This window comes from Schistocerca americana, chromosome 4 (genome assembly GCF_021461395.2).
Source record: "Schistocerca americana isolate TAMUIC-IGC-003095 chromosome 4, iqSchAmer2.1, whole genome shotgun sequence".
Taxonomy (NCBI): domain Eukaryota; kingdom Metazoa; phylum Arthropoda; class Insecta; order Orthoptera; family Acrididae; genus Schistocerca; species Schistocerca americana.
In genome coordinates this window covers 301,402,977-301,430,597 of record NC_060122.1, presented here as the reverse complement: position 1 = coordinate 301,430,597, position 27,621 = coordinate 301,402,977, and the positions used below count along the sequence as shown (strand labels likewise).

Below are 27,621 nucleotides of genomic sequence, written 5' to 3'. Positions count from 1 at the left end.
CCATGTTCGTAGTTTTGGAAAACATTTCATTTTAGTTTTTATTCCATATTTCAGGAGGCTCTTGCAAAATAAATAATCACTGTTTGATTCTGGAATGAGAAGTTGAACAAAATAATCTTCACTTCTTGCTGAATATACTACATAGTAACAAATACACAACAGATCTGGTCAGTAAGATGTCAACTAGCGTACTGATTCACAATCTCATTACATGTTAGTTAATTTAACTCAACAATATTCAATTATTTTTGAATTAAAATATTTTTAATAAGTAATTCCGTTGAGGACAGAAAATAGCAACAGTCGACTGTAGGATCTTCTCCTCTGCACTGGCTGTCAGTTACTGTGTGGGAGTGGTTGGCTTATCATCTCTGGTGGTAGGGACGAAGATGCATCCTCAAGCGCATTGTGATACTGTTTCTAATTAACTAAACAGAAATGAATATTTATGTGCAGTACTTATCAAAACAACATATTTAAATGAGAAAACAAATTCAGAATCCAATAACTTAATAGCTGTTGTACTGTTCTGTTGTTTTCTCAACTGCACACACTGTGGCAGAAAGAATCATGGCGTAACTGCCACTAATTTCTGTTACACCACATGGGGTCCGCCCCCAGGGATGCATGCTGGTGGCGTCTCCACTCTGCCTCTGCCTGCCACCGAAGTCAGTTTGTTGTGGGATATGTCCTTCCTCGTATTAATCAGACCCAGTGTGGGTTCTCCGGGTTTACTGAGGATATAGCCACTGTCACAATTGATCAGTGGTTCCCTCATTGGAATCTCGGCAGAATTTTAATAACACAGTCCCAGAACCTAGATGTCTTTGTCAGAACCTTGGTAGCATCATAATTCATTCCATGTAATCACGATAGGCAATACTCTGCAACAGCCGACTTGGTGTGCTGCTGCAGTCTGTTGTGCCTTTGGTGTGTGACTTGTGTAAGTCATGCAACACTGACAGGGGTCTTGATAGACTCCAGATTTCCGTAGTCTGAGGTCGTCCTTGACATTACCAAGCAGTGTCTGTGTTTCAGCTGCCATCAAGACCTCCAAGGTCCTCAAAGATGGGGTGGCTTTAAGACCCATTTTGAACATAATTGGTGCCCCAATGTATTCATTTGCTAAATAGCTTGTGTCAGAAAATGTCCACATCATATTCCAAGTTCCGAGGATTTTGTTGGCTCTGTAACAACTTTAGGCTTAGTTATTCTGACATCCTTGTGAGCTTCAATGTTATCCTTCTTTTCACCAGGATGTCTTAATAAGAATCTTTGGTTCATATTGGCCAGAAAATTGACACACACACACACACACACACACACACACTTAAATGTGGACCACTGCCACCACCAAGCACAAAAGAATGACATGACCAAAACATTGGTACATAGAGCTCGCACATTCACTGACAATGAGAACATTAACCAAGATCTTGATGAACACCTGAGGGCAGAGTTCCGGAGAAATGGTTACACAAAGTGGCAAATTAGGAGTGTTTACATTCTACACTGACTGTGAAGCTGGTGCAAAAAGAAGAGGAACCTTGGGAGGATATGGTCAACACATTTACTCTATTTTGTGGTGCATTATCCTGCAAGATTGGACGAATTCTTGGGAAACATCAAGTGAAGACTATCTTCTGTCCGCCAGCTATAAAACAGGCTCTGCTTGACATTGTGAAGGACATAGTTGGACTATGGAAATCTGGCATCTGTCAAATCCTCTGCCAGTGTTGCATGACTTGCATAGGCCAAACAGTGTGTATTGTTGTAGATTATTGCTGAGAATACCAGTGGCACACCAGACTGCAAAAGCATAACAAATGGTGCTGTGGATTAAGGTGGTCGTTTCAAATTATGTAAGTGTTTTGCCCGGGGAAAATAAATGTTACAAACAGTGTGATTTTTCAACTTCTTATGGCATATTTCATGCCTAAATAATTCACGGGCGAGTGGCTTATTGTTAGCATCCCAACATTTCTACAAGCAACTATGTTGCTGTCATTGGTGTGCTGTGAGTGCTCTCCTTATTGAACGCTTGCCTCATCAGTATTGGATAAATTGTGTTCACACAGTAAAATCACAGAGCAATGTCAACTACAAGAGCACAAAGATATTTTATGACAGGTTTCTGTGCAGCTTCTGCCTGGGCACCATCACATTTCATAAGGGCTTTGCACACTCATATTTCCACTGCTTTGTTGATAAGTGTTCCAGAAGTTTGAAGTATAGGACACAAATTTTGTTTCATTGTTTTTCATCGAATTGCCAGTCGAAATACAGTGTTCTGCTGGTTTGGAAGAGACAGGCATGCAGAATTTTTGACATCTAAAGGACGTCCTTAAGTGATTGAGACCACAAAGTTCAGTTCCCTTAGGCAGCATGGACTGCCTACGATCCATAAAGAAAGTGTATCCATACAACCATTGTCTGCAATACTGGAGCAGTCACCTATAAATTAGACAAAGTATTTGATATCTTTATGCAAACCAATTGTAGGCAAGTGTCCACATCACATAAAAAATTTGACTGATTTTATCAACTGACTTAAGGTTGCTTAAGCTGGAAAGCAATGATGTATTGGCCAGTCTCATATTATTTCCCTTTCTACAAAAGTGCTTCTGGTGTACTCACTACATGTCATGTAACAGGTGTGGTGTTGACATAACAACATTGTTTGAGCACTCTCCCCTTGACATAACTTTTATTTGACAACCAGTTGTATGAAAAATCTGACAGTGTCATCATGGAGTGTCCTTTGCGTGTCACCACTAGTATCCAACCTCTTTATTGGAGAGTTTGAAGTGCTTGCACTCGCTTCAGCAGTTTTAAAACCAACAGCATTGTGGCAATACATTGATGATACCTGTATAGTTTGGTGTCATGGTTTGGACAGTTTTCTTCAACATCTAAACTCCATACATGAGAACATAAACTTCACTATGGAGCTGGAGAAAGAAGTTTGTCTGCCATTTTTGACACATTAGTGCAAGAGCAGTGGTACACTTGGACATTCTGTATTACAAAATCCCCCTTGTACAGACCTTTATTTACAGGCAACTGTTTGCCACTATCCAGCACAAACAATAGGTGTTTGAATACCTTGATTCACTGAGCTCATACCATTACAGATACTTATAACCAGCAAGTGGAATTGGAACATTTCCATACTGTGTTCCTGTAAAATGTATATTCATCTCAGCATATACAGAAAGTGCAACAAACATACAAATGGCACAATAAGGAAGAGGATGGAGCTTTCAAGACAACAGCGTACCTGCCATATACTGGAAATATTTCTCCAAAAATAGCCAGAGTACTAAGACGTAACGTTAAAGTGCTCTTTCATCCTTCATCAAAGATCTTTTGGAATAGTCAAAGATAACATAAAGCTGTGCAAGGCAGGTGTTTATAAGATTCCATGTGAGTGCAGCAAGTCTCATAGGGCAATCAACATGCAGTTTGTAGTAACACTGTTCACGTTTACGTCGCACTTCACTTAGCGTAGACCGGGACTGTGTCCTAGGCATGCCCGATGTTAACTGACTGGGCACGGCCCATGCTGCCGGAGTTGTTGTTGTTGTTGTTGTTGTTTTAATGCCGGCAGAGGTCGCGTCAGAATTCTCGCGTGCCCTCTGGTGGACGGGACTCTACTTGCGGCAACTACCGTCCGTGACACGCCGTGCCAATGTGCGCCTCCCGCGATCTTTCTGGTGGCTACTACACAGTTATTAGGAGTGGAACGTTTAACATCACAGGCATACTCATCTCCTCCAAGCCAGCGAATCTGTCATCACAACAGACTGTATATCTACTAGTCATTTGATGAAATATAATGAAATGAAAATTGCTGTCCTTGCTTCAAAATTTTGGAACTCTGTTACTGGTGTATCAGTGGATATATGAATGGAGACATTAGCAACCATGAAGGCAGCCCTAACTGAGATAATGCATGGAATCCTGTCAGAAAAACTTCATGCTATGTATACACGGTGTCATGCTGCGAATTTACCATGTGAAGAGGATTGCTGTTATATCGATGATGTTATTTTTCGCCATGAAGGGCACTCTCAGCAGCGCACTTGCATCCGAAGTGCATATGCTTTAGCAGTGCGTGAGCAGTAACAACTGAGTACAGCATACGTCTGCTGGTGGAGTCTTAAATTGGAGAGCTCAGTGTACTTTCAACGTTTGAAGATGGGCAGAAGACTCTACACGAAAATACTGTGGCAGCAAGTTACTGACACCATGTAGTTTGCCTGAAATTTCAGGAACAAGAGGAAAGTTGATTTCATGTTGCCCGGAAAGCACTCTCATCACAAGAGACCTGAATGATTTTGACAAGGATGTTTCGATACACATCATTGTAGACTTGTTTACAGATGAGTTATCATTATCATGCTCATTAATACATGAGAATATTATATATAAAAATGGTGCTTTGTCAAATCAAATAATTTTAAAAGACTTTGTTTTTAAATATAATAAAAGCAATTGTTGTTGTTGTTGTTGTTGTTGTTGTTTTTGTTGTCTTCAGTCCTGATACTGGTTTGATGCAGCTCTCCATGCTACTCTATCCTGTGCAAGCTTCTTCATCTCCCAGTACTTACTGCAACCTACATCCTTCGGAATCTGCGTAGTGTATTCATCTCTTGGTCTCCCTCTACGATTTTTACCCTCCACACTGCCCTCCAATGCTAAATTTGTGCTGGCCGCGGTGGTCTTGCGGTTCTAGGCGCGCAGTCCGGAACCGTGTGACTGCTACGGTCGCAGGTTCGAATCCTGCCTCGGGCATGGATGTGTGTGACGTCCTTAGGTTAGTTAGGTTTCAGTAGTTCTAAGTTCTAGGGGACTGATGACCACAGCAGTTGAGTCCCATAGTGCTCAGAGCCATTTTGCTAAATTTGTGATCCCTTGATGCCTCAGAACATGTCCTACCAACCGGTCCCTTCTTCTTGTCAAGTTGTGCCACAAACTCCTCCCCAGTTCTATTCAATACCTCCTCATTAGTTATGTGATCTACCCATCTAATCTTCAGCATTCTTCTGTAGCACCACATTTCGAAAGCTTCTATTCCCTTCTTGTTCAAACTATTTATCGTCCATGTTTCACTTCCATATGTGGCTACACCCCATACAAATACTTTCAGAAATGACTTCCTGATACTTAAATCTATACTCGATGTTAACAAATTTCTCTTCTTCAGAAATGCTTTCCTTGCCATTGCCAGTCTACATTTTATATCCTCTCTACTTCGATCATCATCAGTATTTTGCTCCCCAAATAGCAAAACTGCTTTACTAATTTAAGTGTCTCATTTCCTAATCTAATTCCCTCAGCATCACCCGACTTAATTCAACTACATTCCATTATCCTCGTTTTGCTTTTGTTGAAGTTCATCTTATATCCTACTTTCAAGACACTGTCCATTCCGTTCAACTGCTCTTCCAAGTCCTTTGCTGTCTCTGACAGAATTGCAATGTCATCGGCGAACCTCAACGTTTTTATTTCTTCTCCATGGACTTTAATAGCTACTCTGATTTTTCTTTTGTTCCTTTACTGCTTGCTCAATATACAGATTGAATAACATCGGGGAGAGGCAACAACCCTGTCTCACTCCCTTCCCAACCGCTGCTTCCCTTTCATGCCCCTCGACTCTTACAACTGCCATCTGGTTTCTGTACAAATTGAAAATAGCCTTTTGCTCCCTAAATTTTACTCCTGCCACCTTCAGAATTTGAGAGAGAGTATTCCAGTCAACATTGTCAAAAGCTTTCTCTAAGTCTACAAATGCTAGAAATGTAGGTTTGCCTTTCCTTAATCTATTTTCTAAGATAAGTCGTAGGGTCAGTATTGCCTCACATGTTCCAACATTTCTGCGGAATCCAAACTGATCTTAGCCGAGGTCGGTTTCTACCAGTTTTTCCATTCGTCTGTAAATAATTCGCGTTAGTATTTTGCAGCTGTGACTTATTAAACTGATAGTTCGGTAATTTTCATGTCTGTCAACACCTGCTTTCTTTGGGATTGGAATTGTTATATTCTTCTTGAAGTCTGAGGGAATTTCGCCTGTCTCATACATCTTGCTCACCAGATGGTAGAGTTTTGTCAGGACTGGCTCTCCCAAGGCCATCAATAGTTCCAGTGGAATGTTGTCTACTCCTGGCGCCTTGTTTCGACTCAGGTCTTTCAGTGCTCTGTAAAACTTTTCACGCAGTATCATATCTCCCATTTCATCTTCATCTACATCCTCTTCCATTTCAATAATATTGTCCTCAAGTACACCGCCCTTGTATAGACCCTCTATGTACTCCTTCCACCTTTCTGCTTTCCCTTCTTTGCTTAGAACTGGGTTTCCATCTGAGCTCTTGATATTCATGCAAGTGGTTCTCTTTTCTCCAAAGGTCTCTTTAATTTTCCTGTAGGCAGTATCTATCTTACCCCTAGTGATAACCCTCTACATCCTTACATTTGTCTTCTAGCCATCCCTGCTTAGCTATTTTGCACTTCCTGTCGATCTCATTTTTGAGACGTTTGTATTCCCTTTTGCCTGCTTCATTTACTGCGTTTTTATATTTTCTCCTTTCATCAATTAAATTCAATATTTCTTCTGTTACCCAAGGATTTCTACTAGCCCTCGTCTTTTTACCTACTTGATCCTCTGCTGCCTTCACCACTTCATGCCTCAGAGCTACCCATTCTTCTTCTACTGTATTTCTTTCCCCCATTCCTGTCAATTGTTCCCTTATGCCCTCCCTGAAACTCTGTACAACCTCTGGTTTAGTCAATTTATCCAGGTCCCATCTCCTTAAATTCCCACCTTTTTGGTATTTTCGTAAGTTTTAATCTACAGTTCATAACCAATAGATTGTGCTCAGAGTCCACATCTGCCCCTGGAAATGCCTTACAATTTAAAACCTGGTTCCTAAATCTCTGTCTTACCATTATGTAATCTATCTGATACCGTCTAGTATCTCCAGGATTCTTCCATGTATACAACCTTCTTTTATGATTCTTGAACCAAGTATTATCTATGATTAAGTTATGCTCTGTGCAAAATTCTACCAGACGGCTTCCTCTTTCATTTCTCTCCCCCAACCCATATTCACCCACTATGTCTCCTCCTCTCCCTTTTCCTACTCTCGAATTCCAGTCACCCATGACTATTAAATTTTCGTCTCCCTTCACTACCTGAATAATTTATTTTATCTCATCATACATTTCATCAATTTCTTCATCATCTGCAGAGCTAGTTGGCATATAAACTTGTACTACTGTAGTAGCCATGGGCTTCGTGTCTATCTTGGCCACACTAATGCGTTCACTCTGCTGTTGGTAGTAGCTTACCCGCACTCCCATTTTTTTATTCATTATTAAACCTACTCCTGCATTACCCCTATTTGATTTTGTATTTATAACCCTGTATTCACCTGACCAAAATTCTTGTTTCTCCTGCCACCGAACTTCACTAATTCCCACTATACCTAACTTCAACCTATCCATTTCCCTTTTAAAATTTTCTAACCTACCTGCCCGATTAAGGGATCTGACATTCCACGCTCCGATCCGTAGTTTTCTTTCTCCTGATAACGATGTCCTCCTGAGTTGTCCTCGCCCGGATTTCTGAATGGGGGACTATTTTACCTCCGGAATACTTTACCCAAGAGGACGCCATCATCATTTAACCATACAGTAAAGCTGCGTGCCCTCGGGAAAAATTACGGTAGTTTCCGCTTGCTTTCAACCGAAGAAAATTTTTAATGGAACAAAGGAACATAGCAGGAACACAAGCCACATTTCTGAGTAAGATGACAAAATAAGGTGGTTCAACAATATTTTATCTTGATGAAATGTGGTTCGCCAAGTATCATTCTAGGGAAACCTGCTGGAAAATGAGTAATCTTACTGGTGGTTTTGAAACTCTGGTAGGAAAAGTTCCATTGTTATTGTTCTTCATTTTGTTTTATTCCTGGAAACAAACTTGTATTTAGTTTTAAAACAAGAGAGACGGCCTGCTCTTTGGTGTGACGTCATAAGCAAGTGACTGCATGTGAGATCGCTCTCCAGGTTTTTATACATTTTTAAGTTTCAGATACATATTTTAACGGTTTTTGTGATAATATTTACTATATAAGTGACTTAATAGTGGTTTCTTCATTCACCTCTGCCTTTCTTGTGTTGTGACCTGATATTTGTGAATGTTTCGTATCGAGCAAAGTAACCTCTTACCTGTGTTTACATTCCGCGCTGACCAGTTGCAGCTGTAGCGGTGCATCGAAAGCTAAGTACTAATTAATTGTTTGTGTATAGTGGTTTATTTACGAACTTTAGTAGTCTTCAACCGGAGTTTTTTGTGTTTTCTGGTGAAATAATTTCAGAAGAACCTTTTGGGAACTGTTTTCAGTTTCGTTACTGTGTCATTAGACGTTTGATTCTCTTTCTGTATTAGTCTTTTGTTATATTCACATTTGTTGTTTATTAATACTGTTAATAATAGTAGTTACTTCCCTTGTAGAGTAAGTTTGTGATTATTGTAGTCAGGTTTTTAACGTCTTCTTATTGTAGTAGGGGAACTTAGAAAAAGTAAAATTTTACCATGAGTGAGAAGTGTGGGCTTTGCCGTAGGTTCTTGAGTAGTGGATTGCGGTGTGAGACTTGTTCGAAGTATTTTCACTGGGGGGAATGCAGTGGGGAAGCCAGTGGGCATTCTGGTGAGATCCTCTCCTGGAACTGCAGGTTATGTAGCCAGAGTAAGTTGGTAGAGGAGCAGGAGTGTAAGACCTGTGCCCTTCAGGTGCAGTTGAAAAACGCACAGGAGGAGCTAGGTAGGATGAGGAGGGAGAAGGGGGTTGGGGAATGGGAGCTGGCTGTTGGCAAGAGATCTGTTAGGAGAAGAAGATTTTCAGATAGTTTTACTATTGGTGTTTACAATAGATATGACCAACTGTCAGAGTTTAGTGGAGAGGAATCTCTAGTAGCTGTAGATGTAGGAAGTATGCAGCAGACCTCAGTAGGTACGGTGGCTAGAACAGTTGCAAAGTCGAAGAGGAAGAAGAAGGTTCTGCTGTTAGGTAGTTCTCATGGCAGAGGTGTAGGCCAGCAGTTGCAGGAAGTGCTGGGGAGTGAGTACCAGGTCCCAGCATTGTGAAGCCTAATGCAGGATTGGCTCAGGTGACTCTTAACATAGGGGGGTTATGTTGGGATTTTACTAAAGAAGATAAGGTAGTGATTGTGGGTGGAGCTGGCAATAGTATTGATAGGGAGTATGACATAGATGGTGACCTGGAAAAGATAGCCACTCAGACTGGCAACACGAATGTGCATTTCGTGGAACTGTTTCAGCGTCATGATCGGCCTCATCTTAATATAGCCGTCAGGCGTAATAACATGAGACTTGGGGGTGCGCTGATGACAGAAAGCATGGGTCACATTTCAGTGGTGTCGGTGGAGTCTATCAGCAGGACGGGTCTCACTAGACATGGCCTGCACCTCAACAGGTATGGGAAGGGGAGGTTGGCAAAGCTTATAGGTGACAGCATAGGTGGGGTTGGTGGGATCACTCATGGGGAAAATTCCTGCAGTAGTGGGTGTTAGAGCTGCACCTTTTTTAGATTGAAGTCAGCTGATAGGTATTCCTGCTTAAGGGAAGTCTAACACAGGAACCACTTTTGACAAAGCTTAGGTATCCGAGTAATGAGGGAATTAGTATATTTCATCAAAATATACAAGGTATTAGAGATAAAGTTAGTGAACTGCTTATAGATGTTGACTCTGAAATTATTGGTATATCTGAACACTTCTTAAATAAGGAGATAATTCAGAGGCTTCCTTTACCAGGATACAGGTTGGCTGGCAGCTTTTCGAGGAGCTCTTTGCGGTGTGGGGGAGTTGCCATGTATGTGAAAAACGGCATCCCATTTGAGTCAATTGATGTTTCAAAGTACTGCACTGAAAAGGTGTTTGAATGTTGTGCAGGTGTGGTTAAATTTAACGGAGCTAAACTTCTAACTGTTGTTATTTATAGATCCCCAGACTCCGATTTCACAACATTTTTGCTAAAGCTAGAGGAGGTTCTTGGTTCACTTTATAGGAAATACAAAAAGTTAGTTATATGTGGTGACTTCAATATTAATTGTACAAGTGATTGGCAGGAAGAGGATGCTGGTAGACCTCCTTAATTCATATAATCTTATGCAAACCGTATTCTTTCCAGCGAGAGTGCAAGGGAACAGCAGAACAGCCATAGACAACATTTTTGTTCATTCCTCATTACTAGAAGGGCATTCTGTTAGCAAAAAGGTGGATGGCCTTTCAGATCATGATGCACAAATTTTAACTCTAAAAGATTTTTGTGCTGCGACACATGTTAAATATAGTCATCAGCTGTTTGGGAAAGCTGATCCAGTTGCTGTAGAGACCTTTGTAAACCTTATCAAGGAGCAAAAGTGGCAAGATGTTTATAGTGCTGATACAGTAGACGATAAATATAATGCTATTCTCAAGACTTTTCTCGTGCTCTTTGAAAGTTGCTTTCCGTTAGAACGTTCAAAACAAGGTACTAGCACAAACAGGCAGCCTGGGTGGCTGACTAGAGGGATAAGAATATCTTGTAGAACAAAGTGGCAATTGTATCAAAACGTTAGAAACAGTCAAAATCTAAATTCAGCAGCCCATTACAAACAGTATTGTAAGGTGCTTAAAAATGTTATTAGGAAGGCAAAAAGTATGTGGTATGCAGATAGAATAGCTAAGTCTCAGGATAAAATTAAAACCATATGGTCAGCCGTAAAAACTCCGCCATTGCCGGTCCCAAGCCCGGATGAGAAAGGAGGAGGGTTAGAGGATGGGCCAACCCCCCATCCTCTGTAAAAAAAGATTCTGGTTAAAGAAAAAGACAAAAGGAAAAACTGGACGGATCAAAATGGTGACGAAACTGGATACGTAAATGGATTTTCTGGATTTAGAATTGGAACATGGAATGTAAGGTCAATCATGACGGGGGGAATGAAACAACTTGGAGGAGAACTGAGTAAATATCAATGCATAGTGGCAGCAATTCAAGAAACAAGACTTCCTCAGGGTGTTATGAAGATTGGAGATACTCACACGCTCTTTAACAGCAATGAGCTAAGCCCAGCCTGGACTTCTGGAGTTGGTTTTGCTGTACACAATAAAATGATATCGGCTGTCAACAAATGGTCTCCTGTAAACGACCGAATCTGTTGGATGATTTTACACGCTAAACCATATAAGATCTGCCTAGTCAACTGTCATGCCCCATCAGAGGATGCCGATGAAGAAACAAAGAATAACTTCTATCTAGAACTAGAGAATGTAGTAGACAAACTCCCAAGACACTCAATTCAGTTGATAATGGGAGACTTCAATGCCCAAGTGGGAAGAGAAGTGCAGTATCGTCCAACGATAGGGCCTGATAGTATCCATGAAACAAGCAACGAGAATGGTATCAAATTAATTAACCTTGCCGATACAAGGAGAATGATCGTTAGAAGCACATACTTCCCCCGCAAAGCAGTGCATAAAGTAACCTGGATATCCCCAGATGGAAGTACGATGAACCAGATCGATCACGTTCTTGTTGACCGAAGACATCATTGTAGTGTCGAGCATGTAAGATCCTTTCGCGGGGCAGATATGAATTCAGACCATTTCTTAGTGGTAGTCAAACTACGTCTGAAACTTTCAACCATGTGGAGAAGAAATTCTGAAATGATGGTCCGCTTCGACAAGAATAAGTTGAAAGATGTAGAAGTGAGACAGCGCTATCAAGAAAAAATTGCAGAACATCTCACAATAACAGAGAACCCTACCAGTGTGGAGAACGCATGGATGCTGCTGAGGAATGCAGTGTTAGAAAGTGCAAATGAAGAACTAGTTTGCGATGCAAAACGAAGAAGTAAACCTTGGTTCGATGAACAATGTCGAGAATCTGTTGAGATTAGATCAGCGAAGAGGATAAAATGGCTACAGCAACTCTCGGAAGAAGCAAGGGTAGCTTACTACGAAGCGAGGCGTAACACGGACCAACTCATGAGAAAGAAGAAACGGGACCACCACAAAAGTCTGTTGATTGCAGTCGAAGAAGCAAAGTCGTCACGCTCGTTTTTCCAGGCCTCAAGATTCGCCAGAGGCGCATACAGACAACGTACATTGGTCCTAACGAATGAGACGGGTGAAGTTGTACCGCCAGAAGAGCAAGCAACCCTATTTAAAAAACATTTTGAAAACCTATTGAATCCCGACAACCCACCAGTAGGGACAACACAGACGGATGCCCGTTTTGACAGAGTTGAAGTCCCTGAACCATCTGAGGAAGAAATCAGTGTTGCCCTAAAAGCACTCAAGAACAACAAGGCTCCAGGAGGTAGTGGTATCACAGCTGAGATGCTTCGCTTGGGAGGGGAAACACTGGTGGGTGCTTTGAAACGATTAATTTCTACCATCTGGGAAGCAGAAGTTATTCCTGAGGAATGGAAGGGAGCAATCATATGTCCCATATTCAAGAAGGGAGATGCTACTCATGTATCCAACTACCGAGGGATTTCGTTACTTGAAATTGGCTACAAAGTTTTTACAACACTGCTACTAAACCGCATGAAACCACTGGCTGAAGGAATTGTAGGGACCTATCAATGTGGGTTCGTTGCTGGACGATCGACAATTGATCACATATTTACTCTGAGGCAGTTGATAGAAAAATTCTACGAATTCAATAAGGATCTACACCTCATCTTCATCGATTTTCGACAAGCTTATGACAGCATTGACCGCGCCACGTTATGGGAAACGTTAGAGGAACTTGGCATCCCATCAAAATACATCCGCTTAATTGCTGCTTGCTACTCTCAGTCTACGGCCCAAGTGCGGTTTGGTAATCAACTATCACCACCATTCAGTATACAAAATGGATTGAGACAAGGAGATCCATTGGCGCCAATATTATTCAATTTGGCCCTGGAAAAAGTAAGCCGTGACACTTGTCGAACCAGAGAGATGGAGATGGTGGGAGCAGACACAATCTTGGCATTTGCTGATGATGTTGTGATCCTTGGCGACACTCTAGAGCAAGTACGCAGGGATACTTCCCGATTCCTCCACAATGCAGAGAAAATTGGGCTGGTGGTGAACGAGGAAAAAACTAAATATCTTGTTGTATCACGCCGCCGAGATCTCCCTCCTTCCATTGATGTCGACAGGCATACCTTCGAACGAGTTGAAGAGTTCAAGTACCTGGGCTCCATACTAACAAATAGAAGTGAAGTAACGAAAGAAGTACAGCAACGTATAACAAATGCTAATCGCATGTTCTTTAGCCTGAACAATCTTTTCAGATCTCGGCTGATATCGCAGAAGAACAAGATCCACCTATACACGACACTGGTGAGACCAGTACTTTTATACGGCTGTGAAACTTGGGCAACATCAGCAACAGCAGAAGAAGCAATATGTGCATTTGAAAGGAAGGTACTTCGGAAGATATATGGACCCATCTACAATGCCATGGAAGGTAAATGGGAACGAAGAAAAAAAGAAGATTTATACCAGCGGTATGGAAAGCCACACATTGGACGAATATTGGCGCAGAAGAGACTCCAATGGTTTGGCCACATCCTACGGGCAGACGGATCCCTTCCAAACAGAGTCCTCCACTCTCAACCCACAGGAAAACGCCCTAGAGGACGCCCAAGAACTCGATGGAAGGATAGGATAACAACGATCCTGAAAGAAGTGGAACCAGCAGCCGTGGAGGAGGACGCCAACGACCGGATGAGATGGACTGCCATCTGCAACAGCTCCCTCCTCTCGTGTAATTGACAGACACTGCGTGTGTGTTTTTTTTTTTGTTTTTTTTGTTTCTGTAATGTATCCCTCTTGCCTTTTAAACCTTTGATTGAATGCCCTGTTTATTTTTTTCGTTTTTCTTTAAGCTGTAATGTACATATGTAACTTTTACTACTGTATAGAGTACTTTTGTAAGTCTTTTTGTCTTTACTTTTCCTTTTGTTCTTCTTGCTGTAGGCCTTAAAGGCCCGATAAGGCAATAAATGATGATGATGATGATGATGGTCAGCCGTAAAGGAAGTGGCTGGTCTGCAGAGACAGGTCGAGGATATAGAATCAGTGCATAGTGGGAATGTCCATGTTACTGATAAATCGCATATATGTACAGTATTTAATAATCACTTTCTGAATATAGCAGGTGAACTAAATAGAAGCCTAGTCCCAACAGGGAATCATATAGCGCTCTTAGAAAAAAGTGTTCCGAGACTGTTACCTGAAATGCTCCTCCATGATACTGATAAGAGGGAGATTGAGTTAATAATTAAATCACTAAAGACCAAGAACTCTCATCGATATGACGGGGTATCTAGCAGAATACTGAAGTATTGTTCTATGTATGTTAGCCCAGTACTTAGCCATATCTGTAACTTTTCCTTTAGGAGTCGTCGGTTTCCTGACCGATTAAAGTACTCGGTAGTGAAGCCACTTTATAAAAAGGGAGACATTGATAATGTTGACAATTTTAGACCTATTTCTATGCCATCGGTGTTTGCTAAAGTTATCGAGAAGGTTGTGTATACAAGGTTGCTGGAGCATTTAAATTCACATAATTTGCTGTCAAATGTTCAGTTTGGTTTTAGAAATGGTTTAACAACTGAAAATGCTATATTCTCTTTTCTCTGTGAGGTTTTGGACGGATTAAATAAAAGGTTGCGAACGCTGGGTGTTTTCTTTGATTTAACGAAGGCTTTTGACTGTGTTGACCACGAAATATTACTGCAGAAGTTGGACCATTATGGAGTAAGGGGAGTAGCTTACAATTGGTTCGCCTCTTACTTTAAGAACAGAAAGCAGAAGGTAATTCTCTGCAATATTGAGAGTGGTAGTGATGTTCAGTCCCAATGGGGGCACTGTTAAGTGGGGCGTTCCCCAAGGGTCGGTGCTGGGGCCACTGCTGTTTTTTATTTATATGAATGATATGCCTTCTAGTATTACAGGTGATTCAAAAATAGTTCTGTTTGCTGATGACACCAGCTTGATAGTGAATGATCTTGTGTGTAATATTGAAACAGTATCAAATAATGTAGTTCATGAAATAAGTTCGTGGCTTGTGGAAAATAATTTGATGCTAAATCACAGTAAGACTCAGTTTTTACAGTTTTTAACTCACAATTCAACAAGAACCGATATTTTGATCAGACTGAATGGGCATATTATAAGCGAGACGGAACAGTTCAAGTTCATAGGTGTTCGGATAGATAGTAAGCTGTTGTGGAAAGCCCATGTCCAGGATCTTGTTCAGAAACTAAATGCTGCTTTATTTACCATTAGAACAGTATCAGAAATAAGTGACACTTCAACACGAAAAGTAGTCTACTTCGCATATTTTCGTATGCTTATGTCGTATGGTATTATTTTTTGGGGTAATTCTTCTGATTCAAAAAGGGTGTTTTTGGCTCAAAAACGGGCTGTTCGAGCGATATGTGGTGTAAGTTCGAGAACCTCTTGTCGACCCCTATTCAATAGTCTGGAAATTCTGACATTGCCCTCACAGTATATATTTTCTTTAATGTCGTTTGTTGTTAGCAATATTAGCCTATTCCCAAGAGTTAGCAGCTTTCACTCAGTTAATACTAGGCAGAAATCAAATCTGCATGTGGAATGCACTTCCTTGACTCTTGTGCAGAAAGGAGTGCAGTATTCTGCTGCATCCATTTTCAATAAGCTACCACAAGAACTCAAAAATCTTAGCAGTAGCCCAAACTCTTTTAAGTCTAAACTGAAGAGTTTCCTCATGGCTCACTCCTTCTATTCTGTCGAGGAGTTCCTGGAAGAGCTAAAAAATTAAGCAAATTCCAGTGTTACATTGTTGATTTTCTTTATTTAAACTTACGACTTGTCACCTGAATATGTTTTTTTATATTTCATTTTATCTGTTTCTAATATCGTGTTATAATTTCATGTATTGACTCGTTCCATGACCATGGAGACTTCTCCTTAATTTGGTCCCACAGAACAATAAATAAATCATGAATGCTGTCACTTTCAAGAAGTGGTTCACTGAACAATTCATACCATACCATCCGTTGAAGTAAGTCATATGTAATGAACAATGCAAATTATCATTCATTTGTTACAGCTCATTAGTTTGAACAAATTATGCAGGAAAGCTTGCATGTTAATGATGTCACAGAGTTTTGTGTTTTCTACCATATCACTACCTGTAAATCTGATTGAATTAATTAGGGCACAGGTTAGAGGCTATGTAACAGTTAAAAACAAAACATTCGAAATAGCAAACACTGAATTACTTGTGCTTGACACAATATAAAATGCAAGTCCTTCAGTGTGGGCATACTGAAAAACCTGCTGAAAACATTCAGGAAGAGGACTTTGAAAGAGAGATGAAGACTAACAAGCCTGGAATCTGTAATTATAAATTTACAATCAAAGGACTCCTGAACAGAATAAGGTAATGAACACCTGGCTGAAAATTACATGAGAGTTCGTGGCGCCCTCCATCGGTGATGCAGGAATTCAATATGGTGTTAGCTCACCCTTAGCCTTGATAACAGCTTCCACTTGCAGGCATATATTCAATCAGGTACTGAAAGGTTTCTTGGGGAATGTTAGCCCATTCTTCATGGAGTGCTGCACTGAGGAGAGGTATCAATGTCGGTCGGTGCAGCCTGGCACAAAGTCGGCGTTCCAAAACATCCCAAAGGTGTTCTATAGGATTCAGGTCAGGATTCTGTGCAGACCAGTCCATTACAGGGATGTTACTGTCATGTAACCAATCCGCCACAGGCCGTGCATTATGAACGGGTGCTCGATCGTGTTGAAAGATGCGATCGCCGTCCACGAATGGAAATCTTGCGTACAGGCGTATGATACAAGTGACACCCAATCACCTGACCACATTCGAAGTTCGTGAGTTCCGCAGCGCGCCCCATTCTGCTGTCTCACGATCTCTAATGACTACTGGGGTTGCTGACATCGAGTACCTGGCAGTAGGCGGCAGCACAATGCACCTAATATGAAAAACGTATGTTTTTGGGGGTGTCCAGATACCCTTGATCACAAAGTGTATTTATTCCATAAGTGGTAAATAAGAACTTGTTAACCTTTGATGACTGGAAATTTGTATTCTAAGAAGTTTCCAGACACGCACTTCCGATGAGACACGTTTTATATTATTGAAAAAATTGTCTAAGGGGAAGCAATGATTGTGCATTGCTTTTTTACTTATTATTAGCCATTTACCTGCACACTTGTATGTTGCATATATTGCACACATCTGTTCCCGCTCTCTCTGTCCATCTCCTCCTTCCCCTCTCCCTGTCTGTTTCATCCTTCTACCTCCCGCTGCCCACCTCCTCCTATCCCCCTCTCCCTGAACGCCTACTGCTGTCCCCTCTTTATGTCCATCATTTCCTGCTCTCCTCTTTCTGTCCATCTCTTCCTCCCCCTCTCTCTTCCCACAGGACTTGCATTCAGGAGGACATCAGTTCAAACCAGCACTTGGCCGTCCTGATTTACGTTTCCCACAATTTCCCCAAATCGCTTAAGGCAAATGATGGGATGGTTTCTACCCTCTGCACCCCCCTGCGGGTTCGGGGGTAAGAATAGGCCCGCGGTATTCCTGCCTGTCGTAAGAGGCGACTAAAAGGAGTCTCAAACGTTTCGGCCTTAATGTGATAGTCCCCTAAGGGGTTTGACCACTACCTTTCCAAATTTTCTGTTAGTGCGTACCATTTGGGGAAGGACGCCTTACGTGGTGTATTATATATCCATCTTGCCCTAAGATCTGGCACAACAACCGATATTGTCATGGAGTTGGCTTTCCACCGAGCTTCCAGCCACATCAGCTGCTGTGTGTTCCGGGCAGCATACATGCCCTCCATTGTGAACTTCCAACTTTGCCCTCCTGACACATATGGATATTCGACACCCGACATCCAGCACGGTAGCCAGTCCGTTGTGGTGGGGTCGTCATGTACCCTCTTGGTGGTAGCCCCCTGACTACATAGGGATCGCACTGCTGATGCCTGAGCTGCTACCTCCCCACGTATGCTGAGGAGTAGATGCCTATCCCTCTGGGGCATCGGGACTCCCGGCAAAGGCCATCCTGCCAGGTGGTCTTTGCTGTGGCTGGGTGGCACCCGTGGGGAGAGCCCCTGGTCGGAGTGGGTGGCATCGGGGCGGATGACCCGCAATGAAGCGTGGTACATCATCTCTTGCTGATGGGCCTCCACCAGCAGTCTCTAAGCGATCGAGGTCTAACCTCAATGGCAAGAAATACGAACCAAGATCATTTCCCTCCCTGGCCACTCCGTGGGAGGAACGTATGGCTAAAGAAGGCAGTGCAGAATATTCACCCCGGTACCTCGTGTGTACGCGAGTTGATGGGGAATCGTTTATGTCGACCAAGCCCCAGTTTTTTGTGGAGCATTTAGAGGACAAGTTCGGGGAGGTGGAGGGCTTGTCCAAAATGTGCTCAGGTTCAGTACTCGTCAAAACAGCATCCTCTGCCCAGTCACGGAGGTTGCTCAATTGTGACAAGTTGGGGGATGTTTCCGTTAGCATCACGCCGCATAAGAGTCTCAACATGGTCCAGGGTATTATATTCCACAGGGATCTTCTTCTGCAGTCCGATGATGAATTACGCGCCAGCCTCGAATGACGAGGTGTTCACTTCATCCGGCATGTCCATCGGGGTCCGAGGGATAATCAGGTAGCCACCGGTGCGTTCATCTTGGCCTTCGAAGATGATGTTTTACCCGAAAAGGTCCAAGGTGATGGTTTACCGTTGTGATGTGAAGCCATATATCCCTCCTCCGATGCGGTGTTTTAAACGCTGGAAGTTCGGGCACATGTCATCTCACTGTACTTCCGGCATCACGTGTCTAGATTGTGGACGTCCTTTGCATCCCAATACTCCATGTGCTCCGCCTCCCATCTGTGTTAACTGCAGAGAGCACCATTCCCCCTGCTCGCCGGACTGTAGGATCTTCCAGAAAGAACGGAAGACAATGGAATATAAGACCCTAGACCGCCTGACCTACTCCGAGGCTAGGCAGAAACATGAGCGGCTCCATCCTGTGGCAATGACGTCAACCTATGCTGCTGCTGCAATGACGGTTCTCCTATCATCACAAATCGGCTCTAAGATCGGTCAGAATCCACCAGCCCCCTTGCTTGTGGGGGGCACTTCACAACCTGTTGTTCCTGCTCCATCTACTTCAGGAGCAACACCCCCCCCCCCCCCCCCCCAACAATCGGGGACATCAGTTCCCCCTTCCCAGCCGGAGAAGAGTAAGACTTCTTCGGGTACTCTCGCAAGGAAGGGGTCCCTTGGGGACCTCCATTCGCAGGTTCCGACCAGCGGCACAGCAGACACCCGCAAGTGGCTCAAACAACCACCAGCCCCTGGTCGTAGGGCCTCACGATCGTCGTCCGTCCGTGAGACTGACCCTGTGAAGCCCTCCAAGCCTGAACCACAGAAGGCACAACGAGAGAAACAGAAACAGAAGAAAGTCCCCAAGAATACCGACATTGCGGTGGCACCTGTCCCACCGCTTCCTACAAGCTCTGAGTCCTAGAACGAGGTGGAGATTCTGGCGTCCGCTGAGGACCTCGATCTCGCCGGTCCCTCAGACGCCATGGATAGCGGCAGCACCGGTGCTCAATTGGAGGCAGCAGGTGACCCAGCGGCGTAATCTGCCTTCCAAGTCCCGTCACGCCTTTCTCAGACATGGACAATACCATCCTCCAGTGGAACTGCAGCGGTTTCTTCCACCATCTAGCTGAGCTCCGACAACTTATCAGCCTTCACCCTTTCTTCTGCATTGCTATTCAGGAAACTTGGTTTCCAGCAATGCGAACCCCCGCCCTCCGTGGCTATCGGAGTTATTATAAGAACCGGGCAGCTTATGAAAGGGTGTCTGGTGGCGTCTGCATATATGTCCTTAACTCTCTTCACAGCGAGTCTGTACCTCTACAAACAGCTTTAGAGGCTGTCGCTGTTCAGGTGTGGATGCCACAGGCTGCTACCGTCTGCAGTCTTTACCTTCCATCGGATGATGATGTTGCGCAGCGTGTCCTGGCTGCGCTGATAGCCCAATTGCTGCCACCTTTCTTGTTACTGGGCGACTTCAACGCCCATAACCCTCTTTGGGGTGGCGACAGGTCGAGGCGGCACCATCGAGCATTTATTAGCACAGCTCGATCTTTCGCTTTTAAATGATGGTTCCTCCACACACTTCAGTGTGGCGCATGGCACGTACTCCGCCATCGACCTTTCAATCTGCAGCCCTAGCCTCTTACCGTCTGTCCAATGGAGAGTGCATGACGACCTGTGTGGTAGTGACCACTTTCCAATCTTTCTGTCACTGCCACAGCGTCATTCTTCTCTGCGCCCTTGCAGGTGGGCTATGAATAAGGCTGACTGGGACTTGTTTTCCTCTACTGCCGCTATTGAGCCTCTCTCTAGTGATGACATTGATGCGGTGGTTCAATCGGTCACCACCGGCATCGTTACTGCCGCAGAATCTGCCATTCCCCGTTCTTCTGGGTGCCCTCGGCGGCGGACTGTGCCTTGGTGGTCGCCTGAGATCACTGCAGCAATTAAAGATCGTCGGCGGGCACTCCAGCGTAACAAGCAACACCCCTGCATTGAACACCTCATCATCTTCAAACGGCTGTGTGTGCGGGTCCGTCGCCTCATCCGCCAAAGCAAGCAGGAGTGTTGGGAGCGGTATGTGTCCACCATTGGCCTCCATGTCTCTCCATCGCAGGTCTGGGCCAAGATCCGACGCCTTTATGGCTATCGGATCCCTGTCAGCGTCCCTGCGCTCTCACTGAATGGAGCAGTTTGTACAGACTCCAACGAAATTGCCAACAGCTTGGCAGAGCATTTTGCTCTTAGTTCCGCTTCTTCCAATTACCCACTGGCCTTCCGCTCCATTAAAGAGCGGATGGAACGTCGGAGCCTTTCTTTTCGAACCCACCATCCGGAATCCTACAATGTTCCATTCAGTGAGTGGGAATTTCACAGCGCCCTTGCCGCTTGCCCTGATACCGCTCCTGGGCCAGATCGCATTCACTGTCAGATGCTGAAACACCTTTCAGTGGACTGCAAGCGACACCTCCTCGACCTTTACAACCGTCTCTGGGTCGAGGGTGAGTTTCCGTCGCAATGGCGGGAAAGCATTGTCATCCCCGTTTTGAAACCGGGCAAGAGCCCTTTGGAGGTGGACAGCTACCGCCCCATTAGCCTCACCAACGTTCTTTGCAAGCTTCTCGAATGGATAGTGAGCCGGCACTTGAATTGGGTACTGGATTCTCGGGGCCTTCTGGCTCCGTCTCAGGGTGGGTTCCGTAAATGCCGCTCCGCCACCGACAATCTGGTGAGTCTGGAGTCGGCCATCCGTACTGCCTTTGCCCGCCGTCAGCACCTGGTCGCTGTCTTTTTCGACATGCGGAAGGCGTACGATACGACATGGCGTCATCACATCCTTTCTACACTTCATGGACGGGGTCTTCGGGGCCCTCTGCCGATCTTTATCCGAAATTTTCTGTCGTATCGTACCTTCCGCGTGCAAGTTGCGACCTCCCATAGTTCCTCCCGAGTTCAGGAGAACGGTGTGCCACAGGGATCTGTCCTCAGTGTCTGCCTGTTTTTAATCGCAATAAACAGGCTCGCTGCAGCAGTGGGAAATTCTGTTTCCGCTTCCCTGTATGCTGACGACTTCTACCTTTACTACAGCTCTACTTTCATTGCAGCTGTTGAACGTCAGCTACAGGGCCCTACCCACAAGGCGCAGTCTTGGGCTGTAGCGCATGGTTTTCAGTTTTTGGCTGCCAAGACCCGCATTATGCATTTCTGCCAGCGCCAAACAGTCCATCCTGAGCCGCGGCTTTATCTTGCTGACGAACTCCTCGCTGTGGTGGAGACCCACAGGTTTTTGGGGTGTAGTTTTTGATGCCCGGTTGACTTGGCTGCCTCATATTTGGCAACTTAAACAGGCATGTTGGCGGCATCTAAATGCTCTGCGATGCTTGAGCCACACCAGCTGGGGCGCCGACCAATCTACCCTGTTACGGCTCTACCAGGCATTAATCCAGTCTCGTCTGGATTATGGGAGCCTGGCTTATGGCTCAGCATCCCCATCTGCATTGCAGGTGCTGGACCTAATCTTACACAGCGGAATACGACTTGCCACTGGTGCCTTCCGGACCAGCCCTGTGGACAGCATCCTAGTGGAGGCAGGTGTCCCTCCCCTGCGGTTATGGCGCCAATGTTTGCTGGGCGCTTATGCTGCCCATGTTTTTAGCTTGCGTCTCCTGTTCCCGCAATCAGTCGTCCATCTGCCAGAACATCAGCCCCGGTCAGGTTGTACGATCGCGGTCCGCGTCAAAGAGCTTCTCTCCGGGCTTAGGGTTTTCACTGTTCCGCCTCCCTTCCGGGCCACTTTGCGTACACCCCCATGGTGTGTTCCTCGCCCTTGCCTTCGGCGCAACTTGGCACAGAGCCCGAAGTACTCAGTCCCTCCAGAGTCCTTCCGCCGCCGCTTTTATTCCATCCTGGCCACGTATCAGGGCTCTGGCATTGTATACACTGACGGTTCTATGGTCACTGGTCGTGTCGGTTATGCGCTCACTCTAGGGGACCATTCCGAACAACGTTCCTTGCCGGATGGCTGCAGCGTTTACACTGCTGAGCTGGTCGCCATCTTTCGTGCCCTAGAGTATATCCGCTCCTGCTCAGGTGAGTCCTTCGTTATCTGTAGCGATTTCCTGAGCGGTTTACGAGCTCTCGACCAGTGTTTCCCTCGTTCTCGTCTGGTGATGGCTATCCATGAGTCCCTGCATACTCTTGCCCGTTGCGGCCGCTCTGTGGTCTTTGTGTGGACCCCCAGTCATGTCGGTATCCCGGGCAATGAACATGTTGACCGCCTGGCGAAAGAGGCCACCAGTACACCATCTCTGGACATTGGCCTCCCGGCGACTGATTTGCGGGCACTATTATGTCGCAACATTTTTGACCTCTGGGACACTGAATGGTGCAACCTGCCCATGCCCAACAAACTTCGCCCTATCAAGGCGACGACGACTGTATGGCAGTCGTCCCTTCGGGTCTCCCTCCAGCAGTCTGTTGTCATCTGCCGGCTGCGCATTGGGCACACTCGGCTGACGCACGGCCACTTATTGCGCCGTGAGGACCCACCTCTGTGTCGCTGCGGCTCCGTTTTATCTGTAGTCCACATTTTATTGGAGTGTCCGCTTTTAGCTGTGCTCAGGCAGACGTTCGCGCTGCCTGACACACTCCCTGCCCTTTTAACAGATGACGCTGCTATGGTTGGCTTAGTTTTGCGTTTATTAGGGCAGGTGGTTTTTATCATTTAATCTGAGTGTTTCTGTTTTTTAGTGTTGATTCTGGCTTTTGGCCTCCGATTTTAAACTGAGTTTTTAATGTGTTCTCGGTGGTTGGCTTTTCCTTTTTTTTTTTCCCTCTATGGTCGGCCAACCACCGTCACATTCTGTGTGATTTTAATTTGTTTTGTCTGATCTCTGTCGGCGTATTTCTTGTCCCGTGTCGTCTGACGTCTTTCCTGCTGTTCATTTTTATTCTCTTTGGGTGGTTTTAATTTTTTGGAAAAAGGGCCGATGACTGTTGCAGTCTGGTCCCTTTAATCCCACCAACCAATCTACCCTCTGCATCCTTCCGTAATTGAAGCTTGTGCTCCATCTCTGATGACCTTGTCATCGATGGGATGTTAAACAGTAATCTCCTCCTCTCTCTTTGTGCCTCTTCCTCCCCCTCTCTCGTCCGCCTCTTCCTCCCCCTCCCTCTCTCTTCCACCTCTTCCTTCCCCTCCCTCTCCCTCTCTCTTTCACCTCTTCCTCCCCCTCCCCGTCTCTCTTCCGCCTCTTCCTCCCCCTCCCCCTCTCTCTTCTGCCTCTTTCTCTGCGTTTCTCATTCTGCCCCTTTCTCCCTCTCGTTCTTTCCACATCCTCCTCCCCTCTATCTTTCCATCTCCTCTTCCCCACTCTGTCTGTCCTCTGCTCACCCCCTGCCCCTTTCTCTGTCCATCTCCTCTTCCCCCTGTCACCATACATCTCCGTCTCTCCCTCTCTCTGTCCCTCCCCTCCGCATATTCAAAGGATCCTTTTTCCTCCCTTTCCAGTCAGGAATCCATGCCTGTAGTTTGTTGGTTTTATTAATGTTCACCCTGTGTGTGTGTGTGTGTGTGTGTGTGTGTGTGTGTGTGTGTGTGGGTGGGTTTGTATTAATGATGCTTTTGTTGGAGCTGAATTCTTCATACAAAAACAGAAAAAAGTTGTCAAAAGGACGTAGATGAGAGTTTAGTGAACTGATATGCCTCACTCAACATGACTTCTAAAAGTTTTGTTTCGGGACAAAAAGTATTCAAAAAGTCAGTGTTTGTTAATTTCTGCGTGAAAGCATGTTGTTGTTGGACATGAACATTTGCAGTGATGAAGGCAATGAATGTTTAATGTAGAAATTAGAAATGTTCCAATGATAATTTGGTTTTGTAACAAAGATGCAGTGTTTCAATATGATATTGCCCCACTATACCACCAGAGTTGTCACACATTTGTGAACTTCAGTACTTCCTCCCAAGCAATCACTACATCCCACAAGGGATGCTTGCTTCCATTAATCTGTTCTAGATGATTCGTCCCCACACTTTGCCTGTGATCTCTGCCTGGATTTCAGCTGTTTTCCTGCTATGTCAAAACATGATTTAATTTTATATTTTTCTGTAGTTTTGTAATCGTACTGAGTGCAATATACCACGTATATGTTGATCTGAACTGGAATATACTCAGAAAACACAGTACAGTGTTTTTCTTGTGGTTTCTGCTCTTGAAATATTGATACGTACAATGATGGAAATGAAAAGTGTTAGACCACAAAGCACCAGTTTGATATTTATCAAAGTATCTGGAAGATTTTATCATATAACTGCTTGTTAATGATCAAACTTTCAGTCCTCTTGAACATCATTCATGAAAAGCAGTATAAGGTGTGACCATCCGCAGGAACGAACTGGAATATACTTAAAAAACACAGTACAATGTTTTTCATATGGTTTTTGCTCTAGAAATATTGATATGTACACTGATGGAAATGGCAAGTGTTACACACGAAGCATCAGTCTGACATTTATCAAACTATCTGGAATGTGGTGATCACATAAGTGCTTGTTAATGATTGAACTTTCAGTCCACTTGAATGTCATTCATCAAAATCAGTAAGAGGTCTGAGTCCCCCTCGGAAGTAAAGAGCCTCAAAAGATCATCTTGAGGAATTTCTTGTCATGCCTGAATCGCATGCTAAGTTCATGAAGATGGTTGGCTGAATGCTGGTATGAAAGCATATGCCTCGCATCTCAGACAATCTATATAGGTGACAAACCAAAGAACCAGGCATGCCATTCGAGGGTCTGTACATTCATCAAGCCATTTGTAGTGTGAACTACAATGGGTGAGTTTTTGCATTACCCTGCTGGAATACCACATTTTGTACCATAGTCCCTGGTCATGGAAAAAGGGTTTACCATTCTTGCACATACTTACAATCAGTCATCCTCCCTTCAACAGTTACCAAATCAGTCCAGTTGTCATAACCAACACACGATGCCAGGAGGTCGAGAGGCATAAGAGTCGAGAGTTGATGTCTCCTGTGACCTTTCACCAGGTCACCTATGAGCACATTAGCATTGATCTGAAGTGAGACTTATTGGAACAGCACAGAATGCCACTCATTGCCCCAGTTTACTCTGGCTCTACACCATGAAAAGCTCTACTACCTGCGATATGATGTCGGTGGTAAACAATGCATGGGAATTTGAGATCTCATTCCGACTTCGATTAATCTGTTCTAGATGGTTCGTCTCTGCACTCTACCTGTAACCTCGGCTTGGGTTTCAGTTGTTATCATCCATCTGTTTCTCAAAGCCATTTGAACTGTCTTACTATATTCCTATAGTGTAGTCCTTGTTTAAGAACCTGTGTCTATTCTTGTTGGCACATTATCGTTCTGACTCTATCTCGTCACCATTTGTTACGCGGGCATTGCATTGTTGCCAATTGTTTGTGCAGTCATTTGGAGTGGTGCTTTCAAAGTCTGAAAGATGATGATGATGAGCCGAGTCCACATATCCTTTGGACATTCTATGTTGTGATGTCCACCTGAAGTTGCAGTAATGGTGGACCTACCATGTAGCTTTTCTGTACCCACACCATTCCTCATCTGTAGGAATGGCTTTTTTTTCTCTGTACTGAAAGTTAACTCACGTAAGAATGAAAATTTAATCAGCATGTCCTGCAAGCATGGAAATAAAGTAGTATCTGTTTGGTTGTGTTTGACCAAGATGTTCAAGGTGTCTAAATGTCCATTTCTATTAGTGTATTTTTCTTGCATCATGAGAATACAGTAAGAGTGGCATCTGACGCCCACACGATTTGCTAATATGTATGATGTTACAATAAAATACTGCGCAGATGTTATGAATTTTGAGTAACGCTGTGTGCATTTAATTTGATTATTGCATAAAGGAGATTAAAGCTGATAGTTCACTGCTGACCGAAACTTAAGAATATTTGGTTATGATAATCTTAGAACTGTAATAATGAATTTATAATAAATTTCTTGTATGATTCCTACCACCGAGGTGAAAAAAAATCACAGTCTAATGATTTGAAGTACATTTCTCAATCAGCTGGAATCTGATTTGACTCTGCTTCTTTAATTGAGTTTGTTGACAACGTTTTTAAAATTTTTGTCATGTGGCCTAGAATCTAGTGGTAAAAGGGATTTTTTCCCAAAAAATGAAAGAAAATTGCAACACACGAAAAATATTATGTTTTCCTGTGCCATTTTTTCAGTTGTAAAAGAGTCTAGTACAAAATTTTCAGCACAGAATGTTGACCTATGAACGTGCAATAACAGTGAAACAGCCAGACAGATCATTGTCATTACAGTATAGTGTGCAGACATGGACTGAGCTGTAGGCTCCCTGTTTTTGTCCCCTGTAAAGGAGAAGACTGATCAAGACTTCGTACAGAAGTTTTACTGAAACATTCTTTGCATTTGATACAAAAAACTTGATTATTTTAGTGATTTGAATATTGGACATAGTGTTTGCTGTTAATATTTCTATCTTTATAGATCCAGTTTTATACAGTTTTTTGAACCTATATCAGTATCAAAATAATATCACAGATGATAAAGGAATTTTATCTGGCTTCAAGATAAAGCTCCTAAAGTCATTCATTTAATGTCACATTTGTTTCCAGTTGCTTCTTTTCTATCAATACAATTCACATCCAAACAGTTGGTATGTTTCTTCACACCTTGGAGTCTTTAAGTGACAGCCTGCTTCAGCTCGGTGTACACTAATGGTTTGTTTAAGCTAGGAATAGATTTTTCTGCATTCAAGTATGTCTCTAGGTGATATTGCAATTTTGCTTCCATTAGGGTAACTAATGACCACCTATTCTGTTTTCTTGTAATTTTACAATTTTCTCAAGTGAATTTTCCTTTTGAAGCAAAATATCTATTGG

At 43.8% G+C, this 27,621-nt stretch overlaps 1 protein-coding gene across 1 annotated transcript in view; it reads left to right on the top strand.

Annotated features, from left to right (window-relative positions):
• Window positions 1–27,621, top strand: part of LOC124613153 (RNA exonuclease 4-like) — a 74,908-nt gene that overhangs the window by 28,402 nt on the left and 18,885 nt on the right. The window lies entirely within an intron of this gene.